This window comes from Fragaria vesca, linkage group LG3 (assembly GCF_000184155.1).
Source record: "Fragaria vesca subsp. vesca linkage group LG3, FraVesHawaii_1.0, whole genome shotgun sequence".
In the NCBI taxonomy this organism is placed as follows: Eukaryota; Viridiplantae; Streptophyta; class Magnoliopsida; order Rosales; family Rosaceae; genus Fragaria; species Fragaria vesca.
Genome location: NC_020493.1, coordinates 6,737,993 through 6,751,987, shown reverse-complemented (window position 1 = coordinate 6,751,987; position 13,995 = coordinate 6,737,993). Strand labels below are relative to the sequence as shown.

General features: G+C 38.3%; 1 pseudogene across 1 annotated transcript in view; it reads left to right on the top strand.

Moving 5' to 3' along the window:
- The first annotated feature begins 3,197 nt into the window (after positions 1 to 3,197).
- The window catches only part of LOC101300992, a 16,927-nt pseudogene continuing 6,129 nt past the window's right edge, over positions 3,198 to 13,995 (top strand). The window contains exons 1-5 of the transcript XR_184365.1: positions 3,198 to 3,461; positions 7,563 to 7,851; positions 7,946 to 8,132; positions 8,465 to 8,678; positions 8,807 to 8,927. The product of XR_184365.1 is annotated as an ent-copalyl diphosphate synthase, chloroplastic-like (transcript). The remainder of the gene's footprint in view (positions 3,462 to 7,562; positions 7,852 to 7,945; positions 8,133 to 8,464; positions 8,679 to 8,806; positions 8,928 to 13,995) is intronic.

Here is a 13,995-nt window from a genome sequence, read left to right as displayed (position 1 = left end):
AGTTATTAGGTGTTAGAAACTGTTTGCTAGAGGTCAGTAACCAGTTATTAGGGGTCAGTAACCAGGTTCTAGGTGTTAGAAACTGTTTGCTAGAGGTCAGTAACCAGTTACTAGGGGTCAGTAACCAGGTTCTAGGGGGCAGTAACCAGTTATTTGATGCTATTTGTTATTATGATTGCAGGTGCCTCAATCAAGCCAGCAAGAAGAAGAACAGATGATATTAATGTCTGGGAATCTGAGAGCTCTAATGAGGGATTTGGAGGGGAAGCAACTGGAGAAAACCTTGAAGCAAAAGCTGGAAAAAGTTACAAAAGCAAATGAAGAGCTCCTTGAGAAGAATTCACAACTGTTGAATAAGGTGAAAGCTGTTGACAGCCACATAGAGCGGCTACAGAAGGAAAACAAGGAGCTTCGAGAGTCTTTAAAAAAGCGAAGGCCAAAAAGACCAAGAAGAAAAATATTCCCTTGAAGATGCAAATGGTAGTAGCAGCACCAAAAGAACACCTTGAGGAAAATGAACCAAATACAATTGATGCACATTCTCGAGCTCGTCAGACTTCAACACCTGAAGATGTAAGAACCTAATAACTGACCCATAGTAATTCAATAACTAACCCATAGTAATTACATTTTTTTGTTTTCATATGTGCAGTCCTGTGGAGCAACACCTGCAATACCAATCCAAACGATTGTGATGAGATATGGTGAAGAACGAGAAGATTCGACTATGTGTCAAGAAATAATTCAGACAGTGGTCATGGACATAGTGAAGGAGAAGGAAAATGAAAGTCTGAAGACATATAAAAAGAAGCCGCGGGTCTACATTGACACGACCCACCCCGAATTTCACCCTGAAACCCGGAGTAAGGCGTGCGGGGACCACCTCCAAGGGAAATTTACCGAAAAATCAGCATAACCTCCCTTGAAAATGGACAACCCTTCCTAATAATACCTGCATGCACTTCAAAAGAATCCATTTATAATCCTCTACTCCTGGAGCCTTCGTGCTCCCCAAATCACAACACCACCCAAAAATTTACTAATCTAAACAAATCTCACATCCAACCATTTATAGGCTCAGAGCAATTCTAACAGGAAGAAATGAAACAAAAATAAATTAACAAGCGGAAGCTATAGGATGACTATGCCTCATCTCCATGTACACCCGATCTCGACTAAGCTAACCTACAAGCTGGGCATTTTTAAAATGAAAGGCCTAGGGGAAAACACTTAACAACGTTAGAGTGAGTGGACAAAAATAAATTAATAAAAATATTTATGTTTCCCCAATTTAATTTCCAAATAAAATAATACTGCATGCAATCGCTCAAAAGCGCTTAACTCAAAAACTGGCAACTTCACGACCAACACTGGCTAGTCTCCAAAACTTAATAAAATACAGCCTCTCAGGCTAAATTATATATAAACATATATAAGTGTATGTATTTACACTCGTCAAACTCCTTGTATGAATTCTAAGAACAAATTAGAAAAATAGAAATTCATACAAGGCTACTACGCTTGCGTCTAACGCTCACGTCACACCATAATGGAATTGTACCTCAGTATGGCGGAAAAAGCACGAGTGTATATACGTGTGGACTCCCTATATGAAAACCTAAATAAACCAAATAAGAAAATAGTTTTCATATAGGGCTACTACGCTTGTGTCTAACACTCACGTCACACCATAATGGTATTTTACCTCATTATGGCGGATTAGCACGTATGGCTAGCTAGCATTTATATATACATACTATCATCATAAACATCCAATAAATATATCCACCGAAAATCTCATTTTCGGGATCTCTCCAAAGGAGGAAAATTGCCAAATATCCGAGAAATAAATAAATCTCAGGAAAAGAAATAAATGATCAACAGATAATTCATCGCATGCTTTTCAATTAAAATAAAGGTCCACTCACAACTCTAGGCATAAGCCCGACGAAATCCAAATCGCCACTCCAATGAGGTTCCTCGAACCCTGGCACAAATATATAATTAAATTCCCAACTAAAATCCAATATTTAAACAAAATAGGCAAAATTAAATGTGAGCCTCCCACACACTCATCATTGCCCAAATTCGCCATTCTTAACTCAATACGGCTCAAACTTCGCCGAACATACCGGCAGCCGTAACAACAACTTCCCACAGAATACGACTTAAATACTACGGTCGGATTCTACATTAATTAACCGCCAAAAATACCAAACTTCGGAAAATCATAAACCTATCCAAAACTCATCCAAAAATTCCAAAACTCACTTCAATGAACTCCCCTTAATATTTCACATTTAAAAACATAAAAATCTCCCAACCGGCGCCGGCGCCAGCTCCGCCGGCAGCGGCGGCCGGAGGCCAATTCTGGCGACCTCCAAAACCTATGAAATTTTGACAGAATAATCTCCTCATCAAGCTCTACAACTTTCCTGACCAGCACAAACCCAAAATCCAAGCCTAACTAGGGCAATCGAACACAAACACCTACAAGCCCTAGAAATTTCAACTCCACATTTCTCCTTACCTAGCTCAAGAGAGGGTGAGTCCTTTTAGGGCAAGGCTGCTGGGTTGGAGGGCTACAAAACCGTACCAAGCTTGCCCGGATTGGTGGCCGGAGGAGGGAGTTCCGGCGAAATGCTTCCCGGAGTTTCCGGCGGGTTTTCTCCTCTTCCAGCGGGTTAGAGGCTCGGGGGCTAGGCCGGGGAGGGAGAGGAGGAGATGGGGGTCCGAACTGGGGTGGAGCGGCGGCCGGCGGCTGGCCGAACGGCGGCAGCTGGGGCTGGAGAAGAACCGGAAACGGGAGAAGTCGGGAGAGGGAAAAACCGGGGAAGAGAAAAGAGAAGAAGAAGAGAGAAAAAAGAGAGGGCTGGGCTTTTTGCCACCCTTTGGCCCGGTCCACACTCTTATACAACCCAAATCCAAAAATAAAACACCCCGAAAAAATAATACCCGAATAAAAATTACCTTTTACTAGCTAAAATTTACCAATTTTACCGTCGTCGAATTTTTCTCCTACAAATAATCCTCCGCACACAATCGTCCCCGAAACCCCTCTAGGGACCAATTAAACTATTAACTCAATGACAGAGACGGTAAAATTCTTATTATAATCAAGCTAGTAAATAAGGTAAAAATATAAGGGTCGGGATGTGACATACATTGAACAGACTGAAGAAGAAATTAACTCTTCCATGGATGATTTTGTTGCTGTTGTTGAGAAAGAAGAAGCACGAGCAAAGAAGAAAGCTGTTCAGCCCCTTTCAATAGAGAGAAATGTGAAGGTTAACAAAAGGGATGCAACAAAAAAGCAACAAGAAGAATGGGAGTATGGCACACCTGAAGACCTTAAGCCCAAGAAGAACCAACTAGCCCGAAGGAACATGTCCAAAAATCACAACATAGTTATTGACAAAGTCCAATGCACAAAGCCGACATGGACAACTCTAGAGAAGGACGTGACAATGCACTATGAGAGCTGGTTCAAAACAAATCAAGATGAAAACAAAGAGTAAGTATATATGTTGTTTTTACTTCTTCCCTTCTTTATAAAGATTTGAGTATCTTATTTCTTATTTCTTATTTCTTATTTCAATTGTTTTGGATTGAACAACTATGTATATTGGCAAGATCCTTATTTAATAGTTCAGATAACAAAGGAGGACTTGATGACAATAATAGAGGAAGGAGAGCTTACAACTGATGTAAGGATAACCACTTACTGACACCCAATAATCAAAACTGGGAAAAAACGAAAATAAACTAAATTCAAAACAAACAGAACGAAAGAAGAAGAAAGGAGAAACAAACCGAGAAGGAAGCGACGAGCAAACTAAAGATCGATCTCGCTCCATCAACTAAGCGATTCTGATCGATCTCGCCGGATATTCTTCGGAAAACGTCGACGACAATCGCGCTGTCGCTCGCTCGATCGACCTCTCTTTCTCTCTCGCTATGTAGCTTTCTCTCTCTTCAAAACAGAAATTTGAAATCTGCAGAGAATATGTTATAATTTAAGCTACGAGGGCATTTTGGTCTTGAAAATAATAGATATGTGGGTCAGACACATAAGATTTGATGATTTGGGCAAAAAAAAAAGTACCATGTATTGGAATGGGCTATCTAATATTAGATTCATTCAAATGGGCTAAAGGAATGATAAATTAGTAGTAAAGGGGCATTTTCCCAATATAAAATGGGAGTGTGGATTACAATTTAGGGAGTGTGAATTTCACTTCTATTTGTCTATTGTACATATTTATATGCAAAGGCGTACCTACACACATGCTATGATGTGCTACAGCCTACCCCAGATTTTGAAGAAATCTTACTTTGTGGCTTAATTTTAGTTCAAAATATTAATTATTTAAAACTAGCACACCCCAAATTTATATATTTAGGCTTTATGTTATTAAAGTTTAGTCCACATGTTATTTTTTTTTTTCGTTAGATATAAATTTTCCTTTTTTTATACATGTTTTTTTAATTTATTTTTCATTTTGCTTAAAGGCATTAGGCACAGTCGTTTAAAACGCATGCATGTTTTTTAAAAATAAATTAGCTTAACGTTTTTATTTTTTCTCACTTTTTTCTCTCTGTTTCTCTTTTTCCTCTTGTTGACTTGTCGTTTCTTTTTTAGTAATTGAAGGTTTTGCTTTTATTCAAGAGCAGGGTGTAATTTTGTCTTAGAATTTTAGTTATCGAACTAAATGTGGTTTTTTTAAGGGATATCAATTAACTACATGAAAAAAATTACCTAATTAAAATGAATCATTTACCATAATAACAACAAATCTGAGTGTCACATACATTGATTTAAAAATATATTTTTTAGCCCATCCCACTCTAAAATCCTAGGTCCACCGTTGGGGAGGACATTGTTGAAGAAAGAGCTTTGAAAGAGTGTGTGTGTGTCTCTCTCTCTGTGTGGTAATAAAGAGAGAGCGTATTTGAAAATGGGGTGCGTGTTAGAATTTAGAAACTGCAGAGGGAATAAAGATGGCAAGAAATATGAGCAAGAAGAGACACTATAATACAATAATTCTTCTGTTTTAGTTTCTCGCATACTGAGAGTATAAACTCCTTGGAAGGGCTAATACTCCAACGGTGCTACGGAGCATCGATTTTCTCCTTCACCTATGCTAGTGTGTTAATTATATTCTTACAATGACATCAAATGCTTCAATAGAAAGAGTTTAATTTTTCTCCTCTCATTTTTGTTTAGGGTTGAAGGAAGAGAAAATTCTACAACGTGTTAATGCATGTAAATGATGTGATGCATCAACTTTGTAAATTGAGTCTTCAAAATAGTAATATTAGTCCTCAAAGTTGTAATATGAGTCCTTAAAGTTGTGAAATTTCCTAGTTACAACATTAAAAAGTTGTAATATTAGTAATAATGTGTAATATTACAACATGAAAAAGTTGGAATATTAGTAATCATGTGTAATATTGAAAAGTTGTAATATTACAACATTAAAAAGTTGTAATATGAGTCCTTAAAGTTGTGAAATTTCTTAGTTACAACATTAGTAATCATGTGTCTTTAAAGTGGTAAAATATATGCTTAAAGTGGTAATTGATAAAATGATTAAAAAAAGTTGTTACAACTTTGAGGTCTCAATTACCAAAGACTAATGTTGTAACTATTTTTTTTTTACAACTTTAACGACTTATATTACAACTTTAATGACTAATATAACTATTTTGAGGACTCATTTTACAACTTGAGAACAAAATTGATGCATCACATATATTAACACACCCTAACATTACCCGAAAGAAAGTTTTACTTGTATTCGACAGTTTTATTGATAAAAACGTTACCGCATCAGTTTTTTGTTTAAAAACAAAAAACAAAAAATTCCTTAAACCGTTGACCTTAAAAATTAAAAAAATTACAACTGCACCGTTTTAAACACGTTACACTCACGTTATATCTTATCTCTTTAAATAAAAAAATTATTTTACAGATTATACAAACATATGACATGCACATAACTAATGGATGGTGAGCAGATTTGATTCCGCCATATTTAATAGTTGGATCAAGATACGCTTGTCTCCTTAATTACTAGTTAATAATCGGAGCTACCAACAAAAAATGATCTTGAAAAAACGCGACACATAAAACGACACAGTTTGAGTGAAACAATCAAGATACGATTGTCTCCTTAACATGCCATATTTTACAGCATCTACGTAACCTTGATTGAAACAACGTGCACAAATATTGTTTAACTGGTTAACCACGCAGAGTTTGCGAATAGTTAAATATTGGTAGGTTTAGGAACGACTCCAACTTTGAGGCATGAGAAAACAACAAAACCATGCATGAGTCATGAGTGACAGTACTTGGATCCAAATAGTATCCAACAACCCATAACTCCTTGTTAGATAGGATTTCCCCTACCACGTGCCCCCGCAGGGCAACCTATAGCTCATGTCACTGTTTCATGTAAGAATCTATTTATTAATCGGTTCTTATTCTTTTCCCAACAAAAAAACACATGCAACGACAGTAACCTACGATGAATTTTTTTTTTTTTTTCTGTAAGTTGTCAAAATTGTAAAACAACTGAAGTAACTAATGATACATTTTTTGTTAAATGGTACTCGTTAGAATGCATAAATTTTGTACACATATCTAATATTATTTTAAGATGTTCTTACAGTATGGGGTTTAGGCATAATGTCTCCTATTATATTCTGAGATTTCGTTAATGGTTATAGGCTTATAACGTGAGGATTGTCATTCTATCTTTTGTATTAAAAAAAAAACAAAAACAAAAACAAAACAAAAAACATGCAACAAGCCAACAAGCCAACAACAACATCAAAACAGACATGAGATCGACCAGACAAAAACCTAACTTACACTAGTATTAATTGAGCATGCATTTGCGCTCCTCCGGAAGTGGCTAGGGATGCCATTAGTATAAGATTCAACAGAAGCAGAGCACCGCAGCAGCAGGATGCATACGTCTTCTCATATCAGTCACCGCCTCGTTCTCTCTTTCCAAACTTCAGTACCCTCGTCATCCTCCTCAGCTTCTTTCTCCACCCACAATCAACCTAAACATTTACTTGCAGGTATATATGTACCTCGATCTCTGCATGTCATAGTTACCTACGTACCTCGATCTCTTTTCATAATTTATTTTTTGTATGCTCATTCTTCATTTATCATTATCCACTCTTCCACAGGTTTCTTAGGGAATGAAGACGAAAGGGTTTTACCCTTAATATGCAGTGCGTTCTCTAAACCTCACCCGCGAGGTAAGTATTTGATCTATTCTTTTCCTTTTATATACCTTTAAACCAAAGATTTTAAAGTACCTTCTTTTAACTTTTTACCATTATGAAACAAATTACATGCTTAATTCTTTTTACAGATTGTGTTCCCTTGTTGCATAAGATTGTGGGACATGATACACAACAAAATGTAGAAACTTCGATCTCTTACCAAGATGCTCATATTTTCTTTATATTTAACCAAGCCACCCAGTTCTTGATCTAATAAAAATTGAAAATTACCGGACGACTATGAATCGACCCAGATCATCAAGGAACATGTGGAGATGGTCAAGTCCATGATGTCTTCTATGGAGGATGGAGAGATCAGCATATCAGCTTACGACACCGCATGGGTTGCTTTGGTCGAAGGCGTCAATGGAACTGGTTCACCTCAGTTCCCTTCCAGCCTCGAATGGATTGCCAACAACCAGCTTGAAGATGGCTCTTGGGGCTACAAGGACCTCTTCTCTGCTCACGATCGACTCATTAACACTCTCGCGTGTGTCGTTGCGTTAAAGTCATGGAATATCCACGCCGAAAAATGCTTCAAAGGTGAGGCAGCTAGATGCTGTATTATTTGGACTCTTTTTTTTATTCATAATGGGAAAAATTAATATTTAGTTAATTATTAATCTTCTAAGTTCAGGAATGAAATTTTTCAAGGAAAACCTACACAAGATTGAAGACGAGAACATGGAGCACATACTTGTAGGGTTTGAAGTTACATTCCCTTCTCTCCTCGAAATAGCTCGAATCTTAAATCTTGAAGTACCTGATGATGACACACCTGTGTTGCGTGAGATTCGTGCCCGTAAAAATCTGAAACTCTCAAAGTAAGTTTGAGGCGGAAATGAATTTTTAGTGTTTATTTATTTTATACCATTTGTTTATAAAGAAAATTACTATTAAGTAGAGATGTCCCTACCACGTGACGATGTGGCATACCAGTAGAAATGTAAGAAACTTTATGTTAATCAAAACCCCTGCTTTTATAACATGCAATATCCATAAAACCCTCTACATGTGTTTCCATTGGTCAGATGTACCACCATAAGACACGTGTGCGCTATGAGTATTTCACTTTTGAAATATAAATTAATTAGCATTATCCATAAATATGTACCATATATATGAAACAATAAATAATGCACGCATGTCGAGATAGGATACCATGGGACACACTGCACAATGTGGCCACGTCACTACTTCATAGCCTAGAGGGAATGGCAGGTCTCGATTGGAAAAAGCTTTTGAAACTCCAGTCAGAAGACGGGTCGTTTTTGTTTCTCCGGCATCTACTGCCTACGCATTGAAGCAGACGAAGGATCGAAACTGTATGTCGTATTTATCGAGAATTGTCCTGAAGTTCAACAGAGGAGGTATGGATTTCTCAATTTAGTGTAATGCAATGAATGCATACAAAACACCCAAGCTCAACGTTCGATGTCACTCTTTTATTTTCTTATATTTTTGTTTCTTTTCTTTTTTCTTTTTTTTTGCTTTTCAGCGCCTCATGCGTATCCCATCGATTTGTTCGAACGTATGTGGGTTGTAGATCGGTTGCAGAGGTTAGGATTGTCCAGATACTTGGAGCCGGAGATTAAGGAGTGTATATGCTACGTATCAAGGTATGTATACGCAATACAAATTACATGATACTCAAACAAATGTATAAATGGTCTAGGCTTTTAATAGGAATTGAAACCCACACTCCCCGTTGTACAATCTACACTAATTTTTTTCTCATTTAGTAACTTTAAATAGTTTTCTTTTTTGGTACAACTTAAATTATAAAATAATGCTAAGTGAGTCACTTTTTTGCATCCCAACTAGAGCCCACTTTATGTGTCAGCTAAAATGTCATAATCACAACCATGGTCGGTGAGCCGTTACCTGGTTGGGTATGTATAACTAACAACTTTGAGGTCATGAGTTCAAATATCACTGACATATGTAGTGTGTATGAGTTATTTAATAATATTTTTTAAAATAAATAAAATAAAATAAATTGGCACAACCACGTCATTTAATGAAACGTTCTGATTCGGTAATTAAGCTAACTTAAGGTGAGCATATCTTTAGGTGGGTTACAAAATGGTGGTTGACTTAGAATTGCTCCAAATTTTGTTTTTTGTTTTTGTTTTTGTTTTTGAAGAAATGAAACGAATAATTTGCATCATACGATCGTACTATGTCAAACTAGAGAGGTTCGAAAAAAATTCCATTATAAACCTTGGCCATCCTCATGTCTTTAATTAATCTTAAGAAACTAAAAAGAAAACTTACTAAAAAAACTAATGTCCAACAGTCCAACACAAGAGGACTTATTTAACCTAGAAAGTAAATAACCTATACAACCAAACCAAGGTGCTCAATCAATCTGATTTGAGGCTTAAAGACCCAATGGTGTACATTTCCCTCAAAATGAAAAATAATATCCTTATTAAAACCCCCCCACAAAACGTCCGACTCAGGCCCAACCCATATGAAAGGCAGAAAAAAGAAAAGTAGAGGCCCGAAAGCCAAGCCTACAATGTCGCATTGCTGCAGCAGCTCAAAAAACTATGCTTGGCCCAACTATCCTTCCTCTCTCTCTTTCAATTCAAACCAGCTGCGACGTGTTTGCCGAAGGAGTCACCTACCATCGAATCAGTTCGGTGACAACCCTGAACCTCATGGTCACACCTACCTGCCGCCATTGCTGTAAGCAGCGCTGATCAAAACTACTGAGCAGCTCACCGTAAAACTCAAAACGAAATCGCTCCTCTCAAAACTCAAATCCCCTCCGGCAACCGATTTGCAACTCAACCTCAATTTCAATCGCCTCACACCAATACCGTTGGTTATCACTCAACATCCAAAATCGTTGTTAATCATTCAAGTCCACCAGCGTAGTTATGTCGCCGCTCTCACCAGTTCCAGATTCGTCTCTTGCGCACTTAGCAACTTGTCAGGGAGTCAAGAACAACCCTCTTGCTTGCCTCTCTAGCTGGAAAGATCTAAGTCAAGAAGCCTATCCGCAATCAGGAAACCGTGTTTGTCGCTATCTGCTCAACAAAACCTAGGTTTCAGGATGAAGCACCAAGAAAAAGGAGCTTCCCAATGGAAAAACTTTCTCCTTCTAATCCAAATTTTGTATTTAGTCATGTGTATTTTGTCCTTTTATAAAAATATTAACAAGTAAAAGTAAAAAAATGAAAATTATTAGTAATATATGGATACGATTTTCTGTGAATTATTATTTTTTGAATAATATGTCAACTCTTGTATTGATCATATGTAAAGTACACATACTGATCCGTCCTAGTGACGCTGACAAAAGAACCATTACCTAATACAAACATTATTTTCAACTATTAAGCCCATCTAGAAGAGCCCTAACACTTCCCATGAGAATCCAAAGGCACAGGAAAGTAGGGGCTAATTGGCGAAACTGTTACCCAAAATAGGGAAAGGGGTTGCCAGCAACCCCATCCATTTTGACATAATAAATAAAAAAAAAGTTACAACAAAACAGAAAATTACATAAAATAAATACAAGGCTAGATCTAGGCCTATCAGGCCCATCAACAACCTAGTAAAGGTCCATACCCAAGGAGCTACTAAGCCCCCTAGTGCAGCCCAGGTGAGTCTACTCTAGGGACCAACAAATGTGGGCATCCCAAGCGTCCATCTACCCTACCGACACCAAGGGCTACAGCCGCATTGCCGACAGGACCGAGCCGCCACACTCCAACCTAGAATGGATCCGGGTCGAAGTCAGAAGACCGGATCGGAGCACCGGCCAAGGTGAAGCCCTGCCATCGAGCCATGAGAGCAACTAGATCTTCGCCGACGTCCAACCAAAACCGAACACCGCCTAAATTGTTCTCCACTGATGCTCAAAGAGAAGGAGTCGCCGCCCCCTTGCGTCCGTCGATCACGACCCTAGGTCCCTCGTTCCAAACCGCCACCACAACCATAAGATCATCCAAACACCCAAGCGATCTTTATTGCCGGAATCAATTGCACCGCCGCCTCCCACCGTGGCCAAGGCCGGAAACCCAGCCATAATCCAAGAGAGAAGATCGAATCTGGATCGAGCCCATATCAAGGAGCCCAGCTAACATTTTGTTAAACATATGAGGGTGGTTTTGACAATTGCTTGTAATCCCTATGCCTACGGCTATGATGTACTGTTCACTTTTACCCAAGAAATACAAGATGCAGTCCTTACGAATCTTCTGCCTTTTTCCTTGTTTTCTTTACTTTTATGCTTTCAATTCAATATTCCATATGTTCCTATCACACTTGACCACCATCGCTGGACGAAACCAAACCCATTACCACAAAGATCTGCCCCTCATCCCCGGGGACAGAAACGGCAACGTACCACTAGCCTCCACCGTCGCCCATCGGATCCAGATCCAAGCCACCCCCCACTATGACTATCGGAAATCAAACAAAAGTTCTTGATAGACAAGGTTGAGAACTCAATCAAAGAAAGTCGACGAGTCTCATATAGGGAAGATGAAAGTTGGAGACCGGATAGATCAAAAGAGCCTCCACCGGCCAATCTTTCCGAGATGCTATCAAGGAGACCTTGGGCAACTTCAATGATTTTTTTTTTTTTGAAGTAAAGACAATTTTGTCATTCATAATTAAGTAGAGGTTACAACGTGATTTGATCCAAGATCATTGAATTCACCCATGGGTAGTACCCTCGTTACAAATTTCAACTCACTTAAGAACAAAGTGAGCCTACAATCTAATAAATAATAAATTATAGGCTAAAATCCTAACTAAAAAATTAGAAACAAGACTAATAGAAAAATAGACTCACAACGCCATAAGACGTAATGAGGCACAACAAAGTGTTAAGGCACAAAAGTGCTTAAGATTCTAATGAAATGAACTTATTTTAATAGAAAGCTAGAAAATAAAATAGTTGTCTAAAGCCTAAAAAAGAATTAAACCTAAGCCCAAAACAGTTGACCTAGCCCAGCCTTCATTCACAGTTGCAGGCAAGACATGGAAGAAAGTTGATGTCGAGTTCCGCAGCTGCAAGCACACCACGAGAAGAAAAAACTTCATCTTCACCACGAACACAGGGTCCGGCAACACCTCCTCCAAACCAAAAACTTCTCCCCTGAAAAACAAAGATGAAGATTTTACACCGTCATCGTCATTTGGGAAGATGGAATCAGATTTACTTCTCAAGTCGGTTTCTATGGCGCCATATCTCCAACCCGATTTGAAAAACCACGCTGATCAAAAGCTATTAAGAACTTCTGGCCAATTACCCCTCCAAGCAATGGGTTGCCGACATATCCTTCATCCGGCAGCTAAGTCATACGACGCTAGCGTAATCAAAAACCCACCTAGCCTTAGACCGCCGCCGGACAAGGGTGGGATTTTATGGTTGGTTGCCAACTCAGAGAGAGAGAGAGAGAGCTTTAGATGATCATTAAAATCTCTTAGTCTCAAAAAATATATAGTGGGTTGGTATTCTCGGATTTTCTTTTTGGTAAGCCGTGACAAATGAAAAGGCATAATAGGTCAAAAATTATTCCATGCACTAAGGTTCAAGTAAACCAAGTGTTATAATTTAATCTCAGCCGTTCATTTGATCTTATCCCTTTCATGACACTAACACAGTTAAGTACTAACAACAACAACAAAAAAACACAAGTTACTGTGGTAAAAACCACATAAAGATGATTCAATTTATCAAATTAACCCAAATGAAATATTATTATTTTTATTTTTATTTTTTTCCCGATCAATTCTCCTTCTCTTTAGTTTCTGGGTTTAAGCCTTTCAGAACAAAAACTTCAGCTCCACGACCAGTTCACCGCCATCACACACCTTAACCACGACCACAACCACCACCATCATACCGGCTTTCGATATCCCCGTTAACCCAACACAAATTGCTTCCATTGACATCAGAAACGAAAGGTCCAGCCCTTCAACCCGATCGATGACCCATCAGCCCGAAACCATAACCCCGTGATTTGAGACTCTTCGTTAGGTTTTATAATGACGGCGACCACAACCTTTTGCTTCGTCGGTTGAGCTCAAACTTCTTGGAGTCCTTGATGACGATGGCGGCAGAGTCGGAGGAAAAGAGATATCGGAAGAAAAGGGTTTCATGTGAGATTAGGGATTATTGCAGTTATTGGGTTTCATCTGTTGAGCTTAAGCTCCTTGGAGTCCTTGATGACGATGGCGACGGAGTCAAAAGAACGTTTCACGTCAGAGGAAAAGGGTTTCATGTGAGATTATGATTACTGGGTTTTTACCACAGTTATAATTTTTTTATCATTAACGACGTTTGCTTTGACCGTTAGAACACATGAATGATTCAAATTCACTGTAGTGCACCATATTGTACTGAATCCATAATAGGTATATATATATATACAGATTTTCTCAGGTGCGGACGTCCGCACCAAAGTTTTGGTGCGGATTTCCATTTTTGCACCACTTCCCGATCAAATTTCCTCAAACTTCCTTCTAAACATATCTAGGATCATCTTGTGTAGATCATCTCTGCACAATTTCAGCCAATTTGGTGATCGTTAAGGCCCTCAAAATCGAAAAACAAATCTGACGAACTGAATTCTGTCCGGTTCAAGTATATAAACAAAAAAAACGCAAGTTTGAGGGCCTTAACGATCACCAAATTGGCTGAAATTTAGCAGAGATGATCTA